This window comes from Anser anser (assembly GCF_964211835.1).
Source record: "Anser anser genome assembly, chromosome: 9".
NCBI classification, from domain to species: domain Eukaryota; kingdom Metazoa; phylum Chordata; class Aves; order Anseriformes; family Anatidae; genus Anser; species Anser anser.
The window spans coordinates 14,438,121-14,454,990 of record NC_139729.1 but is presented as its reverse complement, the minus strand read 5'-3'; the positions used below and the strand labels follow the sequence as shown (position 1 = coordinate 14,454,990).

The 16,870-nt window shown below is 45.4% G+C and overlaps 1 protein-coding gene across 11 annotated transcripts in view; it reads left to right on the top strand.

The window, feature by feature from the left end:
• ARHGEF4 (Rho guanine nucleotide exchange factor 4) overlaps nucleotides 1-16,870 on the top strand; it is a 215,060-nt gene that overhangs the window by 177,557 nt on the left and 20,633 nt on the right. The window contains exon 1 of one of the 11 annotated variants that reach the window (XM_083849080.1): nucleotides 9,278-9,424. The exons of the other annotated variants lie outside the window; for them this stretch is intronic. The gene's annotated coding sequence lies outside the window, so the exon portion shown is untranslated. Of the gene's footprint in view, nucleotides 1-9,277; nucleotides 9,425-16,870 lie in introns of those variants that run through there. 11 annotated transcript variants of the gene reach the window in all.

Below are 16,870 nucleotides of genomic sequence, written 5' to 3'. Positions count from 1 at the left end.
AGGGGAAGTAATTTTCTGGGGGCATCTGTTTGACATTCTTTCAAATGCAGCCCTGATGTTTGTGAAAAGAGATTTTAGTGTTTAGGTTGATTTTGGTGGCATTTACTTTGTGGTTGTTCTAGGTAAAGACCCTATCCTTGCATTATTTTGCTTCCACAGTATAACTTGGTAAAACATGGCAAGGAAAATGTATGCTCCCAAATGTATTGTGGCTTCGTCCTTCCCGTACAGAAATACTATGTAAGTACTATGTATAGGACAGACATAACTTCAAGCTGCGTGAAACATGGTACATGTAGACTGAAGTCGAGAAATTGATTAATTAATTAAGTATATAAAAGCCTGCCTGCCGAGCTCTTGAGCGAGGATTGTGATAATGAGGAAAACTGCTGCTCGTGGTGGCCTGTGCAAGTAAGTTAGGTGTGTTTGCTTGAAAGTTTCTGATATGCACAAAGTGCTTGTTCTGCCTTACTGCTGCATGAAGGATTCCTCGTGGCTCTGTAATTTGGGAAAAATGCTATTGCAATTCAATGTGGGTGGAGTGTTTAGCCTCTTAGAGCCCTAGATGACTGGTGTTGTCCCCATCTTATGAAAGCAAAGCAGTAAATGTTTGGAAAAGAGTAGCATGACTCTCCCTATATTTTCCTTATCTGTTATGGCTCTACATTTGATAAGCTTGGAATTTGGTATGTGAAGTCTTGTTCCTGAGGAAATGCCGGGATTCACTGAATTCAACAATTCAGGATTTTATCTAAGACATATAACATCATTGCCTTATGTTTTAAAATGAGAATATTGTAATGTGTTACAGATGTTTGTGTTTTACCAGTGCTTATTGACAGGGTGCAATTAAGCTAATTTGTCATACATGTTTCTGATTTAACAAAGTAATTCATACAGAAAGATGTTCAGGAAGTGGTGTAAACAACACATCTACCATTTACCAAAGGCAACAGATATTGTAACAGTCCTCACTTTCTTGTGTTACTGAACAGTGTACAACTGTGGCTGAGTCTCTAAAGCATTATTTTTATGCTGAACCCTGATCACTCACTGGGAATTTGTTCTTTTAGTGTCACCCAGTGCTCATCCAGGCACATCCAACCATAAACAAGTAAGACATGTAAACTGTAACGGAATCCACTTTAAATAAATAAATAATTTTAAAAAATATTAAACAAATGTTAATGTAGATGAAATCAGAACAAAATATTTCAACTTTTTCAAACATGAATAACAGCCTTCATGGCATTTTTGATGTTATTTTATCTACATTCCAATTAATTAAAACCTCTTGTGCACCATAAAAGGACAAATTGCAAGACAGAAATAAATAAAATATAGCAGCAAAGTCTTGTCATCCCTTTTTTCTTTCCTTTTGGTCATAACAGATTTCCAGACAGAATTACTGATCGTATGGAAGGAATACATAACATTCCAGTGTAATCTGGGAGAGAAGATTTATTATAACTTTTATATCATAACGTGAGTATATTGCTCTCCCAACTGATACTAGGGCAAACAGAAACCAGTTAATAAATACCCACCTTTTTTTCTTCTGAGGGTTTAATTCCTGTTCCTGTGTCTTGCATATTTCTGCAACCAAGGTTGACAACTGGAAATAACTGGAGGCAGTATGATGGCTTTGGTGTTCTTGTGTCTGTCCTGCCAGCTGTTAAATTGCAAAGACTAACAGCTTCTGTTAACGCTTGTTAATGATAGCTGAGAGTATGAGGGGACTCCCAGTAATGTCTGTTGTTTGCTGGCAGTAGAAGTGTTGATAGTTACTGGGGTGGAGGGAGAGGCCTGGCTCCACAAACAGTTTTCCCTTTGGAGAAGAAATGATCCAACATTTTAACTCCTGAAGTTACTTGTGCCAAATCATCTCCAAGTCTGCCTGTATTGTATTTGGTGTATTCTTGGGTTCCTAGAACTCTGCCTGATCACACATATAGCATGATTGCTGATGTTAATAACAAGATGTGTTTCCTCCTTATGGTGAAGGCTCCAACCAACTTCCAGCGCTTTGGCATCCCATTACAAAGAGCTCTGTTAATGCGTCCCAGTTGCTTTGTGTCCTGTGGGGCTACAGGTTACATTTGTAGAAAGCCTTGGCTTCCTCCCTGCCACTCCTAGCTTGAGGGCCATCTACCTTGGCGCCACTGAGGTTTTCAAATCCTTGCTCTGCTGCAGTTGAGATAGTGTGGCAGGCAGCACTGTCTGAGGTCCTGGTGGTCCCTGCCTGCTCAGGGCTTTCACCTGTGCCTAATTGCAGGCTTTCTAATCTGCCATCCTTCAACCAGTGTTGCCTGCAGGACCTGATCAATCAGGCCCTGTGCAAGGACAGCCAATGGTAAACCTGTGGGCAGGTGAAGATGAGCAGTTTCACCATTCACATGTAAAGTGGGAGCCTTGCTTTGAAACCTGCCCTGTCTGATACAGCGTAGGAACTTGCTCTGTCCCTGGTCTCTCACTAGCTGTCCTTGGGAGCTCCCTCTTTGGCTTTCAGGGGCCCTTGGTTTGGTACCTAACTCTCCACTGCTGTTCTGCGGCGGGGCGTATGTTAGAAGTAAGGTAATATTTGCACCCCTTTTAAGACTTGACCTCAGAGATTGAGCATAAATTAAATTGCAGTTTATTACTGGTTGAATTTGTAGCATGATGGTGTGCAAAGTCTCTTTTGCAAAATCTTGTACTTCCCATTCTTTCTGCCAATGTCTGTATTTTAAAAATAGTTTGGGTTGTCTACCCCTCAGTTGTCTAACACTCAGCTGGTTCAAGAAACACCTGCAATGGATAACAGCACAATAGCAAAGTGGATATCAGAGTACAAAGATTTGCTGAGAGAAGGGGATAAAGGAGGAATGTGACAGAGCAGGAATGCTGGGTAAAGCTTAGTGGAGAGGTTATTCCAGGTTTAAGCTTCTGCAGAGAGGAGTGAGCATATCTGCAACAAACTGGTTTTATAACACACTTGTTCCTCAGGTTCCTCTCAGCATGGCTTTGATGTTAGAAAATTTATTTTTGTTCTTCCCTCTCCAAATCCTGACTTAGAGCAGCTCATCTCTGCAACCCTTTTTTTTCCCCATAATCTACAGAACACATTTGAACTGTGTGGCGGAAAATTAAAGTCCCTCTTGACTCCTCTGGCCCTTCAGAGAGCACTGCTAATCCCTCAAAAGATGTTTTCCTTCAGCTTCAGCCCTGTCCTGTGACTTGTCCTACACTCACTGAGTAGGGGACAGATTTAGCAGCAAGTTCAGCCATGCATTAATGCAGTGAAGGCATTGGCATATTCTTTGCAGCTTTATTTTACTGCTTTGATAACAGCAGCAAAACTGTGGGAGCTGTTGAGGGAAGAAAAGTCAGTGAGAACCAAGTTCCTGAAGCACCAACCCCACTTTTCCTGAGGTTCATGAAAAGACTGCCTATCCCTCTGGGGCACCAGGGGCCAGCCCTTGCTCGGTGCCCTCATGGTGTCCTGGCAGAGCCTGTGCAGGTCAGTCCTACGCCTGCTCCTCGCAGCTTAATGAGACAGTATCACGTGCGCTAACCCCACTACTCCCACACTCGAACACGCACGTTCCAGAGGCAGACAAACATAATGGCCTCTGTCTCCAGCAGCGTGGGACTGACTCGCACACGTCCATGTGGCTCAGACATGCACAGAGAGAGTAATCAGGGCCTTAGTGGACAGTAGTAGGGCTGTGCTGCTTTACAGCTGCTGGATGTCAAGTGCAGGTTCTCTGGAGGTTTTGGTTTGAGGGGCAGGTGCAGTTGTAGAGAAAAGCAACCTAGAAAGATGGTGGGGGGCCTTATTTTTCAGTGCTGCTTCCAGCTGACTTTATCTATAACCTTTAGAGAGAGGATCTTGCTTCTGGCTATTTCACCATCGTCACCTGCTGCTGGCAGGTCTTCATCTCCACAGGCTTTGTCAAACGAAAGCAGGTTGCTTGCTCTATCCGGGATGAACTGAACATCCTGTTTCTTCACGTTCCTGTCCTAAATAGGTGCTTTGCTAGTAGAGCAGAAGGGCACCTTGGTTACTTATTGTTGAAGAGCAGCATTGGGGTTATCAGTTTTGCATCTCCACTTTGTTAATCATCTTAAAAGCCACTTACCAAGTTTGCTTCTGAGGACGCTATCAAGTGACTTATGTTAGACTGTTTATTTCTTTGATGGGGCAGGCTCTTGGTGAACAGCCCTTCAAGACTTATGCTTTAGGGGACGCTGTTCTGCTGCATTAGGCAGTATTGCATGAGTAAAGAGTCTAGGGAGGTACTGGCTATAAAAAGTGTGTGGGCTTAAACCTTGCAGCAGTAGCTAGAAGAACATGCAGTGGGAGTAACTGTGCTCTAGTAACATGGTGGGGGCCTTACAGCATTACACCCTATAAAACCGAGAGCAAATTGTGGACCTTTAAGAGATTGTTTTCCATTTTAGAAATATATGAACATGTGCGGTTTAAGAAGCTGTACTTGTTCTGATGTTTTCAGGCTGTGTCCCTACAAATTATATCCAATTGGGAGCTGCTAATTGCAGTTGTTACCAAGGGTTAATTCGATACAGAACAGGGCTTATAGTTGCTTAGTTGGGATGTTGGATAAAGCGTAATGGTGGAATATTGGAATATTTTGAACATAGAGAAACTTTTTTTTTTTTCCAGATTGATTTCCAGGTAGCATTGCTTGCCCCTTTTGCAGTTTCATTCTCAGTCCTTGATTTCAGTTGCTGGACTGTGAGTAAAAACTTGTCCATTGATCATCCACTCAAAACCTGATTTTTTTTCTTTTTGAAAGATGCATTTGAAATGCATGGTTCCTAGCTTACCACTTGGAGCCTTGCTTTTCAAGCCAGCTTTCTTGTGAGTGAGGAGAAAGGTGCTGATGGTGGGGCTGGTCCACAGGGCCAGTGCAGTCTGGGAGGCCTCAGTCTGAGACGTGCTCACTGCCATCCCAGTGCACAGGATGTAACTTTACCGTTTGTCTCCTCCTCAGTTATTTATTTGCCTGGTCTGCTGAAGCACCTGTGCTGTTTATTACACTTAATTTTTCATATTTATGTACATATGCCTTTCAGTTCACAGTTCAGCTGTGATGATATTGAAACACTTCATTTGATAGGCAAATGTCAAATGGTTTGTCTGTACACTCCTGGCCTCGTAAAACTGAATCTTAAAACAGCCTTTAAAAGCCTAAGCCCCATTTGCTCAACTTGCAAGCAAAGCAACAGGTCAGGCCTGGTCAAATTGTTCCTGAATAATTTAAATTCTGAAGTCTTAGTCACTAACTCTGTGACTGCAGCGTGGCTTTGTGTCATCAGGCCTTTGGGCTGCTACGTACTTGCCATTTGCAGTGGCTGGAGTGATAGCATTATTCCCTTGGTGTGTTCCTGTTCCTCATCTGGCTGAGGGATAGCTCTTAGAGGAAGGATTAGAAGTAAATTATTACAATTGCAGATCAGATTCCAATGAAGTTTGTGCAATATTCACGTGAAATATGCACCCTCAGTGATCATTACACAAACTAAGTCCTACTCGTCTACAAGCCACAAGATAAAACCTTCAGTTATTTCATCTCTCACTGATGCCACCTGTCACAGAAGCTTGTCTGATTAGTGAGTAACAGGAGTAAGGTTTTATTTGTGCAAGAGAAAAATGCCACGTGGCATTACCCAACCACTGCAAACGCTTTGAGTTGCCATGGAAGTAGCTCCCCCATGCACAGGCTGCAAAGGGGACTCACTGCATGGGGCTGAAAACAAAAGTCATGTCACAGCTAGTGTCACCACAGTTTCTATACTTGTTAAGACTGGTTTCCACTTATGTATGCTTCATTCACTGGGGGGTCATAGAGGTGACTGCAACTTAAGGTTAACTGTGTAGTGCTTCAAGGTGTATACGAGGTAAACACGTTAGATGTGCTCAGGCAGTGTAGTGCAGGAGGTCTCTTAGGTCTGTAGATTCAAGCAGAGTAACACAGCTTTAGTTAAGGACGTTTCTTACAGACGGCTGCAACAAAGTTAGGTGAAAATGCACCCTTCATTATAAATTTCCATCTTTTTTCATAGATTTTCATCTCGGGATCACAGTTCCCTCTGCATTTCTCCTTTCAAGAGGTCTCAAAGCAGTGTCCAAGAAGGAAACTACTTTCCCCTTTAAGATGCATTTTTAGATATTCAAACTTCCTATGCTTTCACCATCAAATGCTCAAACGTGTTCATGAACTGCAAAGATTTCAGGAATTTACTGGAGAATTATACCTTAACTGATTTTAGAAATTGTCCAGTACCTTGTGGCAACAACAATACAGCTCTGCCAGCTTGTCTCACTGGTACCTGTCTTGGTGGGTCACTGGAGTTTGTCTATTTCTGTTCAGTGTAACTGAGGGATTAGAGAAGATGGTAGTTGCTGTGCAGATTTCAAAGAAGCATGTGTGATAATGCTTCCCCCATTCACCATGATTACCTTCTCCTAAAGATCCCTCCACCCCAAAATACTGTTCTGTGGCTTATAACCAAACGCAGTCTGTTCATGAAAAGCCATGAAAAATAACACTGAGGTGCTGGAGCATGTCCAAAGAAGGGCAATGAAGCTGGTGAATGGTCTAGAGAACAAGTCTTATGAGGGGTGCCTGAGGGAGCTGGGGTTGTTTAGCTTGGAGAAAAGGTGGCTCAGGGGAGACCTTATTGTACTGTAAAATTACCTTAAAGGAAGTTGTAGTGAGGTGGGGATTGAGCTCTTCTCCCAAGCACCAAGCGATAAGCTGAGGGGAAATGGCCTCAAGATGCACCAGGGGACGTTTAGGTCAGATATTAGGAGAAATTTCTTTACTGAAAGGGTTGTGCAGCACTGGAATAAGCTGCCCAGGGAAGCGGTTGGTCACTATCCCTGGAGGTCTTCAAGAAACGTGTGGATGTAGAACTTAATAGTGGTGGACTTGTCAGCACTAGGTTAAAGGTTGGACTTGATGCTCTGGAGGTCTTTTCCAACCTGAATGATTCTATGATTGCAGAATGCCCAAGAGTTAAACAATGCAATTACTTAAGTCTAGACTTGAAGAACTTTCATTAAATTGAAGTCTAAGTTCAGGGATAAGTTCAAGGATCCAAGTATTGGGCCAAAAGCTCAAGAATACTTGGGAGCTTGAGCAACCCATGGGTCCCAGAAGTTTGCTTTGTATGGAAAGTATTGCTTAGCAGGTCCTGAAGTTGTACTGAGAGCACAAGCATTCATCCTATGCATTATTCCCTCTTGTTCCGTGTTTAGGCTAGAGACAAGCAGATTTGTAGGATCTTTAATTTCAGAAACCTGCAAACTGAAATAATTCTAGACTTGGTTTTGGTTTTATGCTACCTGAGAGAAGACATCTTAAATGTTACAGAAGCTTAAGGAGACAGTAGAAATTGTTTGACTGCTTAGCACTTTCTACATAACCCCTGCTGAGGTTAGCACAGTTGCGGAGAAAACAAAATGAAAAAAAGTACTTAGCTAGACTGTATCTCTTAAACGTTTTTCCTCTTAAATCTCTCACCTGCTGTGTTCCAGGATACAAGCAGGAGCTGTACAAATCTTCTAGAAACTTTATGGACATTGATGTGCTAACACCTGAACAAAAGAGATAGCTTGTTTTGTATGCCGTCTTCATTGTGAGAGCAGCTGGGTGCGTTCTGTTCATACCTGCATCATGCTGCTGCTCCCTCACTTCCCTTCCCAGAGAGGGATGTGTTTAGCATCGTTGTTTATCAGTTATCACCTTTAAGGCAGTATATGTGACTTCTGGCTCCTGCTTCTAGGAATGTCAACAAGTGTCTGTGTATATTCTTTTTGTGTGTGTTTGAAGCCATTGGGTAAAATACGGAGTCGCCCTCTCCTATTTCCATACTAGCTACTGTATCATCTAGTGCTAGCTGCAGGGACTGGATTCATTTTTCGTTGTTTCATTGGGGGAGGATGAGCACCTGAGAGCTAGATGTGGAAGTACCTCCCTTCAGAGAAGGTCCTGTGTACTGGGTCCTCCTCATCCCTTCCCAGGAGTGCTGTCGCCACAGGCAGAGTGCGAGGTGGGCTCCGCTTCCCTGGCTGGAGGAATGAAAAGGGCTGCAGCAGTTGTCAAAGAGCCTGGCAGTGACGGGTGCTCGGCAAGAGCCACCCCTGCCCTTCGTCAGGAGCAGTGCCTTTTTGTGCTTGTCAGGCACTGATGGGAGCTGTGGTTAGGCTGGGGCATCTGAGAGTCTACGCCGAGCAATTTGATACTTGGTGAACTTCACAGTCCAGCAGCAAAATGTGAAGCTCGCAAAAGCACATTTAAGGCTCTGCAGAGCTGACTGGAGGCTTTCTGGTTGCAGACGTTTGGGTTTTAAGTCCCTCATTCCCACAGAGGCACTCACAGAGGTAGCCAAGTCCTTCAGACATCCTGGCTCCAGGATCCTGCCAGGAAGCAGGCAGTGGAGTCAGACAGGAGCCGTGTCTCCCAGACCCCGGTCAGAGGTCAGCATCTCCTGCCTGTCCTCCCCTCAGAGGCCAAGCACCTCATCGCATGCCCAGGTGTGCAGGGAGCCACATGCCCTCGCCCTGTCCCTGTGCCCTCACACGGGCAAGGCAGCATCCCCCAGGCGCCCCGGGCGGGATTTGCCTCTCGGCAGGACTTGGCTCTGGTGCTGGCACGTTCTCAGCGCGGGTGGAAGGATTTAAAAAAGCAGCCGCCTAATCCGCTGCCGCCCCTCCTTCAGAGCCTCCTTGCGCACCCCACGCTGGGCTGGCGCTGGCCGCGTTGCCAAGGCCCGCATGTATCCTGGAGACGGCGCCCAGCAAATAGCCGAGCCGCTCTCTGCAAAGCCCATATCGCAGCCCGGATTGCAGTGCTCCTCGCTCAGGCTCCCTGCAAGAAGGAATCCAGCGCCTGCCTCCTGCTAACGTGATGGCGACGGCTCCTTCGGCAAAGACGTGGCGAGCCGGGGATGCGCTGATGGGCGTCCCCCTGAGATAAGGGCGCGGGGAGGGGGCGTTTGGCACACGTGCTGTGCGCGACCAGCCATGGCTGTGTCGGACCATTCAGACCTCTCCTTGTGAGAGCTGCAAAACAGCTTTTGTTCCCAGCACTCTGCCCCCACTCGTGCCCCTGCTGTGGGCTGTACAGCAGTCACTAAAGAAGCCTGTTTGGTTTTTTTCCTTTTTTTTTTTTCCTTGGGGGCTGAAGCTATGGCAAAGGTCCCCGAGCGAAGCAGGCACAAATGGAGTGCGCTTCACACTTTCCTCCGCTGCAACATGAACCCGGAGACCCAGCGGGTCGTGGTCTTTGTCATCCTGCTCTTCCTCATCATCGTCAATGTGGTGCTGATGTTTCTTTTGGCGTTCCACTGAAGGAGGACTGCCGGTAGTGGTGTGGTGGCTGGGGGTTTCCAGGACTGGGCGATAAATCAGCAGGTCAGCATGTCGTTGTCTGCCTCTGGTCTGCCTGTCTGCCGTTACGGTGACTGTGTGTCTCAGAGTATCTCTCCTTTGTTTTTTAATCATAACCCCCCTTCCCCACCCTGCTCCCCTCGCTCTCCTCCTGTCATCACCTGTGCCTTCTGGTTTGGATCTCACCGTTAAACCTGAGAGGGAAAGAGCTAACAGAGCCAACCTGCTTAGTCGTAACTGCTCTCTGTGGCACTAATCGGCCTCGATTGCTAACGATGACAATACCATCCCTATCCGTTGCACTTCTCAGCCCCGGAGGAGCCCAACGTGCTGCTGCTTTGTTTGCAGAGGGACAGTTGTGCTATAATGAGCCTTCACACAAGGACCTGCTCCATGTATGCACCCGCTGCAAAACGCTGAACCCTGTAATGCCTCTGCTGCTTGGCTGTTGTCATCGCGAGGGCTGTGAACGTTGTGCTGTGCGGTGGTGTCTGAGTAATGTTCAATTAGCCAAAGTGATTGATTGTTAGAGTGCATCAGGAATTCGGGCTGAATAAACTGCAGCAGTGTGGAAGGAGTATTTTGTTGGCTTTTATCCCGTTTCCTCTGTTACATCTCAGTGCTTATCTGCTATGTGTATGTGTACTAAAATGGCTGGCAGAACCCCGGCACAGGACACTGCTTGCAGGCCTCATGTTTCTTGCTGGCCAGCAGCAGCCATGCACAGCAGGGAAACCACTCAAGGAGCGTTCCTGTAGAGCTGTTAGGAGAGAAGGGCAGCAAAGCAGCATGCCTGCTCCAGGCCTGTTCACGTTGGTGACGTTTTATCAGCAGTCCTCTACATCACAGCACTTCCAGGCTTGGACATTGGCATCTCAGTGAAGCAACCCTCTACTTGGTGGCAACAGTGGAAACGATTCCTGGAGGAAGACAGACTGGAGAAGAGCCTACAGTGCCCTACTCTCATTAACACTGCTCACTTTTCTGCTGGAGACTGAAAAATATTCAAGCCCTTAAAATTTGGCAAGATCCTTCATTTTGTCTGCTAGGAAATCTGCAGTTAAAGCACAGCTTTCATGAGGGCAGTACATTTTCTGGCACTAATGGTTGAAGTTCCTGCAGTCCTTTCAAAGCTGAATGTTTATGGCTCCTGCAGTCTGGTGTGAGGGTGAGAAGGGCTGGGTGGTGATGTCCTCTGTCATCTTGTGAGTGATGTTCTCTGTACCACTTATTTATGTGATTGCGTGTAATTATGTTGGTGTTGTACAATCCGCATTGCTTTAGCACACAAAGAAATGAAATGTGTACTTGCTGAGCTCTTTTTTGTTTCATCTGAGTATGGAACATGCTTCTTGCTGAGAAAGGAGAGTCTCCCATAGTGCTGAGCACGGAGCAGCAGGCCCTAGCTCTGTGATTCTCTGGGAATCTCATGCACATTATAAACTATTAAAAACTTGACTATTAATTCTACTAGCTAGACCTTGTCATAAACAGCCACTGCAAGCATCCATTGTATGTTGTTTTCTGAAGTTACCATTTCAAACCAAAGAAACGAACCTACTACTGGCTTTCAAACAAACCTGTTTTATATACCCTCTCACCTTTTTCAGTGGCCTTAGTTTGAATCAGAACTTTATGGCATAAGGTGGAGACAAGATTGTTTATTGGAAAGAACAAGTTCTGTGTAGATGTGAAAACATAGCTTGGTATTCAAATGATCAATGGGTGACCTGGGTGTGACTTTGGGTTCATAAGAGCAATGGAGAAAGCTTTTGGCAGCTCCTTTGGAGGGCAGAATCGCACACAAGGTTTGAGCCAGCTCTGAAAGTGTCTGAGCATGCAGAAGGTCTCACCCCTCCTGCAGGTGGTGAGCATTTTGCTGTCAGCAGCAGTGGGAGCAAGTAAGAGGCCTCAGCATCGTGGCAGCCCTGCGGTGTGTTTGAGCTGTCAGTTATTGCTGTCTCACCTGCTCCGTATCTTGGAACAGTGCAAAACATCTGATTAAAAGAATGAGAACTGCAGTAATTCACAGGGTCTGCACACACGTGCATAGCTCTGGAGAGCTAGGCAGGTCAATTCCAGTGTTTGGCTCAACACATGTAAGCTGTGCGGGGCAGCTGGTGAACTGGGCACAACCGCCTGCCAGCCAGGACGTGCCTGAGGTTCACAAAGTGACTCATGCTCTTGTCTGCCAGGTGTCATGTAGCTGAAGCACTCCTTGGGTGGCTTTTATCACCAAATTGGAGGCCATAGCTGTTTCTTACGCTGTGCCGGAGAGGTGCTGGAGGGAAGTTTTGCAGGAACTTCATTTTATTTAGCATGCCACAATATCGATCAGGTAGCTGAAGCTGGTGTTGTGGTGATGAAGTAATTAACCCTCTGCTAGCTGCTGCTGGCTCAGTTAGGGGACACCTTAACTGTGAGCCAGCAGCTCCTGCTGGTGTCACCTCCTCCTTTCCTTCTTTTTCTGGCCCTCCTCTTGCCAGATCTCACCATACCTGGCACGGCTTCCTTGTTTCTAAAAAGTCCTCTTTGCTCTGCCCAGCTGTTTCCCTTTTCTTCTTTGACACATTAAAGCTTGGGCAGAATCAGCCCGTGCATGCAGAAGCGGTGGAGGAGTGTCTTACTAACAGCTGATTCAGCACCCCAGAATGCTCACTGTTTTCTCCCAAGGGCCATGGGAAGCCCAGGACCATGAGAGACCCCCCAGAAGAAAAGGACATTATAGAGAAGGTAATGCAGTCCTTGGTGAGATTGCCCCTTATAAGGAAAGGAGAGGAGAAATTTCACCAGGTTATTGGTACCAGCATAGTCTGGGGGCAAAAAAGTAGAACCATTCTTTCTTTTAAAAATTACAATAAGACAAATTGCAAGATTACAGAGTACTCACAGAATCACAGAATGGCCGAGGTTGGAAGGGACCTCTGGAGATCATCTGGTCCAACCCCCCTGCCAAGCAGGATCACCTAGAGCACATTGTGCAGGATGGCATCCAGGTAGGTTTTGAATATCTCCAGAGAAGGAGACCCCACAGCCTCTCTGGGCAACCTGTTGCAGTGTTCTGTCACCTCACAGTAAAGAAGTCTCCCTTATTGGAGATGTGTTGTTATTATAACTGCATGCCACAGGTGATAATGCTGGTTTCTAAGAGCATAGGAACAATTTTCCTCATAATATTTAATGTTACTTTTTTTTTTTCTTCCCACTGCTTATCTACACACTCAATACCTGACTAATTCTGAAGTAGCTGTGTGCAGTTGCTTTATGGGAACCCAGTGTTTTCCTTCTTTCTTGACTTGATCTGCAGCCATATACGTGTAGCTGGAAGCTGTGGTTGATGTGTCCATGTGAATCAGTCTGATACTAGTTGTGACTCATTCAAGCCTGCCACAGAGCTTGGCTGAAGAGGCTGTGATTGCTGATAAAGGCCAGGAAAAACAAAGCTGGTGAAGGATCCCTGAATCATGCAGGAGCTGGAGGTCTTGACTGGATGGTGGGGAAGGAGAGGCCTTGGGCATTTCAGTAAACAAAGTTCACTTTTTCTTTTCTCTATTCTCAGTCCACTTATTTGACCTAAGAGACAGGGACTTTCAGGGAAGCTGTGCTGAGGTGCCTGGCATATCCAGCTGTATGGTGTGGGGCAGGGTGCTGCCTCTGTGGGCCCTGCACGGGGCATTTTGCACTGCCCCTGAGTGGGGCAAGATTGCCAGAACATCGAACAGGCAAGGGCTGGCAAAGCCTGCTCTGCCACTGCCGGCTGTGGAGCCTGAGTGTAAAGAGCTCTCTGAACAAGAGCAAGACCAACGCATCATTTCCAAAGGAGCTCTGGGCTTTAGATTGTATCTTTTCCCTTAATTTGTTCTCTCAGGCTAAACTCATTTCTGTGGTGGTATGTGGTATCTGCTGTCTTTGTGATTTATTCTTGGAATCTAAGGCATGAGTTGGCCAGATAAGAAACACAGTAAGCATTTAGGATGATACCATCAACAATTATTTTTAATTAATGCTTCTAATGTTTTGATTTAAAAATAAATAAATAAAATCCTAATATACAGGTTACGGAAAGATTTTTAGGAGGGGGAGTACTTGTTATTTATACCATGTCACCAGACTTGTTAACTACAGAATGTGCTGGAAAGTACAGAATAAAATGATGTCATCCTTGAATCTCTGTATCTGTTCTTTAGCTAGGATTACCCCAGACATGGCTGTTGATGCCCCTTACAGTGCATTTGGCAGTGGTTGAAATGGGTCTTGGAGCATTGTCGTGGAGCTGCTGAAGACCCAGGGTTGTGTTCTCTATCCTGTTGCACTGGTGCAAACCTCTGTATTTGTGGTAGATAGTGACAGGCAGCTCAGCTGTGTGGGAACTGTCAGAAGAAAAATATCTACCCAAGCACGAGGATGTTGAGTCTAACAGCAAAGGAATCCGTGGGAAGTGAAAGACCATGGGTGGTGGAATTTGGGAGCTTGCTCTCCCTTGCTGCTGGCCAGCTGATCTGGCCTCTCTGAGCACGGGCCTGTTGTTGCAGGGCTGTGGTCCTACACGTTCCCCTGCAGCACAGATATCCTGCACTTCCCTTCTCCACCTGGGGCCTGCGACCCTAGCACAGCCTCTTCCAGCATACTTTTCCCTCCAGAGTTCACCAATTTCACATTGGACACCTGAATCTCTGCTGTCCCTTAGGGGCAGAGCCAATGGAGCCTCCACCAGCTGGGAGAGCAGAGCTGCCTTCACCTGCTCCTTCCTTCCCCCAGCAAAGGTGACACGGGGCAGGGAGCAAACCACTGTAACATCCATGCTTAGAAATCTTGTTTGGTATTGCATCTATCTAGGATATCAATACAAAAATGGCATTAGGACATCGTCTTTTACTAGGCCATGTGCTTGTGCTATTGGCTTGTAGCCAGCGCTGTGCAAGGAGGGTATGTCAATGTTATAGGCACATTTTCTGTACCTTTTGTGATAAGATGGCTGGGAACAGCACAGCGGAGCTGGGTTGGCTGCCGTGGGTTGTTCTGAATCACGGTGCTGTCCAGTCTTGGTATGTCGGGCATCTGCAGAGTTGTGGCAACTGTATGGAAACACAAGCACCTTATTTAGGGATTGTATGTGAAACTAAAGAGCTATGCCTAATTCTCTCATCAGCGAACTAACACAGATTTCCTCACCTTGCCAAATAAGATCCACCAAGAGATTAAGAAAATATGGGCTGCCAAGTTGTGACCTGTTATTTTTGTATCCCAGTTCACACCTGTAACACCAAGGAGTCAGGACCTGTTCTAGCAAACACTATCTAGAGAGAAAACTTGTACTAGACATGAAGAGGAAAATGACTTGTCCTGGGACATGCGAGCCTCGTGGCCAGGCTGTGAGGAGAGCCAGGGACTGTGGTGTGATATTGTTGCTTGACCTACCTAACATGCTCTGCATTGAGCTGCCTTTGCAAAACTACTCCTTTGTCATACTGAAAAGCCCGTGGTCACTGTGAGAGGGCTGTGCAGGGAGGCAAGGTGATTAAAACAAGAACCTGTAGGGGACAGGAGAGGTGTTCATGTTTTCATATTTTGACTGAGGAAGCCATGTTCTGCAGGAGGAATTGCAGACATTGCACTATCCCGTATAGAGGGCTTGTTTGCAGCATGGCCATGGAAACAGGAGCGTGGTTCTGGGTTGAGGCTTTTGCTTTGCTGAAGCCATTAGTCCTCCTCATCCAGGTTGTGTGGACTTGAGAAAAGTGAAGAATATGGAAATACTGAAGAGCATAATACTACAGTCTTGGAAGATCCTAGGAATCTGCTGCTGTTGCTTGAATGAATCTTGTTTACCTAGCCTGAGACATTTGCAATATGGAAAGGTTGGTGCGTTGTTTTTTGTTGGTGGTGAGGTGTGTTTTTTTGTTTTTTTTTGGTTGGTTGGGTTTTTTTTGGTGTGATTGGTTTGTAGAACCATCTGTGGGACTACAAAAGAAATGACTTTTTTTTTTTTTTTTATATTTACAGATACTAAGCAGAAACAAAGGCTAGGCAGCCTCCTTTGCCTGACAATAAGATAGTATCAAGGTTCTTTGTTCTTTTAGTCTCTCTAAATGCTGATGTTCAGATTTTTCTCTGCTCCATTTTCAAAAAAAAAAAAAAAAAATCAGACAGTGATCCTTAGTTTAGTGAAGAAAAGATCTGTAACAGTGTGTGCATTGGGAGGGAGATCACCGGGAAAAGGAAAAAAAAACAAACTCAAGTTTTGTGTCACTGAAAGCCTGCAGGACTTATCTTCCAGAAGGTGAGGAAAGGAAGCGGATAAATTTTGCATGGTTAAGGCAGGGAGAGCATCACTGAGAGCCAGGTCATGAAGACTGCTAAATGATCGCTGTTGGCCTCATGTCTGCCAGCACCTACCAATGCTGTGCAGACTTTGGCACTGTGTTATTAATCCAAAGATGTTTTCACAGGAGATAGGAGCAATAAATATAATTTTAGTGTGTTCTTTGCTGTATGTCTCATTAAAATTAAATCGTGCACACACAAAGGAAAAAGCCATGCACTGTTTCTGGCTTATTGCCCACTGCAAGCGCAAAGAGATGTTGACCTTTTGATGATTCAGAGTGGTTTGCTAGCAACGCAGTTTGTATCAGCTTTAAAATGTTTTCTTTAACCTTATTTGTAAAACAAATTTAGATCAATTTTCCTTCAAGCTATAACTGATTCTGTAGCAACAGTCGTCAGAGAGTGTAGAGGTCTGGGAACTGCATGGGTTCCCTTTCCTTTTCTTCTGTGAAGAGCCAGGAGGCAGCGTTTATGCTTGCTGAGTCCCCACATTGGATGGACTGCAGCTGGCCTGGTTCAGTGATGTTGTCCTAAGACCCTCTGCCACAAAGTGCAGCAGTGACATGGGGGATCTGTAGCCAAAGAGGACCTCTGCTCCCCACGTGTCCAAAGTTAAAATGGTGGAAGAGGAAGTGAAAAAGGAGGTAGGAAGGCAAAATCTCAAAATTAAGTTACGGAAGACACAGTGGAATCAGGAGCTGTACTGTAATGAAGGAAGAGGAGAGGTAAGATTGTAAGTGGATGTAGTGGTGAGAGTGCACAAAGGAAATGCAATCCTGCAGGTAGTGGTAAGAGGAGAATGGGGAAAATGTGTAGCTTAAGTGACATAATAATGTGTTAATGTGCCATTTAAATATATATATTTTTTCTAAATAAAATCATTTCTATTTGTGACTGAAAAACAGTAGCTTCAAAAGGATGTGAAAGTAGTCGCTCCTAAATGTGCGAACAGCCAAACAGAAACATCTTGGGCTATTTGCAGTCCCAGATCGTACAGTTAAAATTAGGGCATCAGAAAAGGTATTGTGTTAACCAGGGAAATTCTTCCTATCCTGAAGTAAACGTGAACATCAAAACTGTTGGGGAGGTGGAGAAGGGGAATCAGTAGGTGTATGCATCTACAGCCAGAATGGAACTAGAAATGAG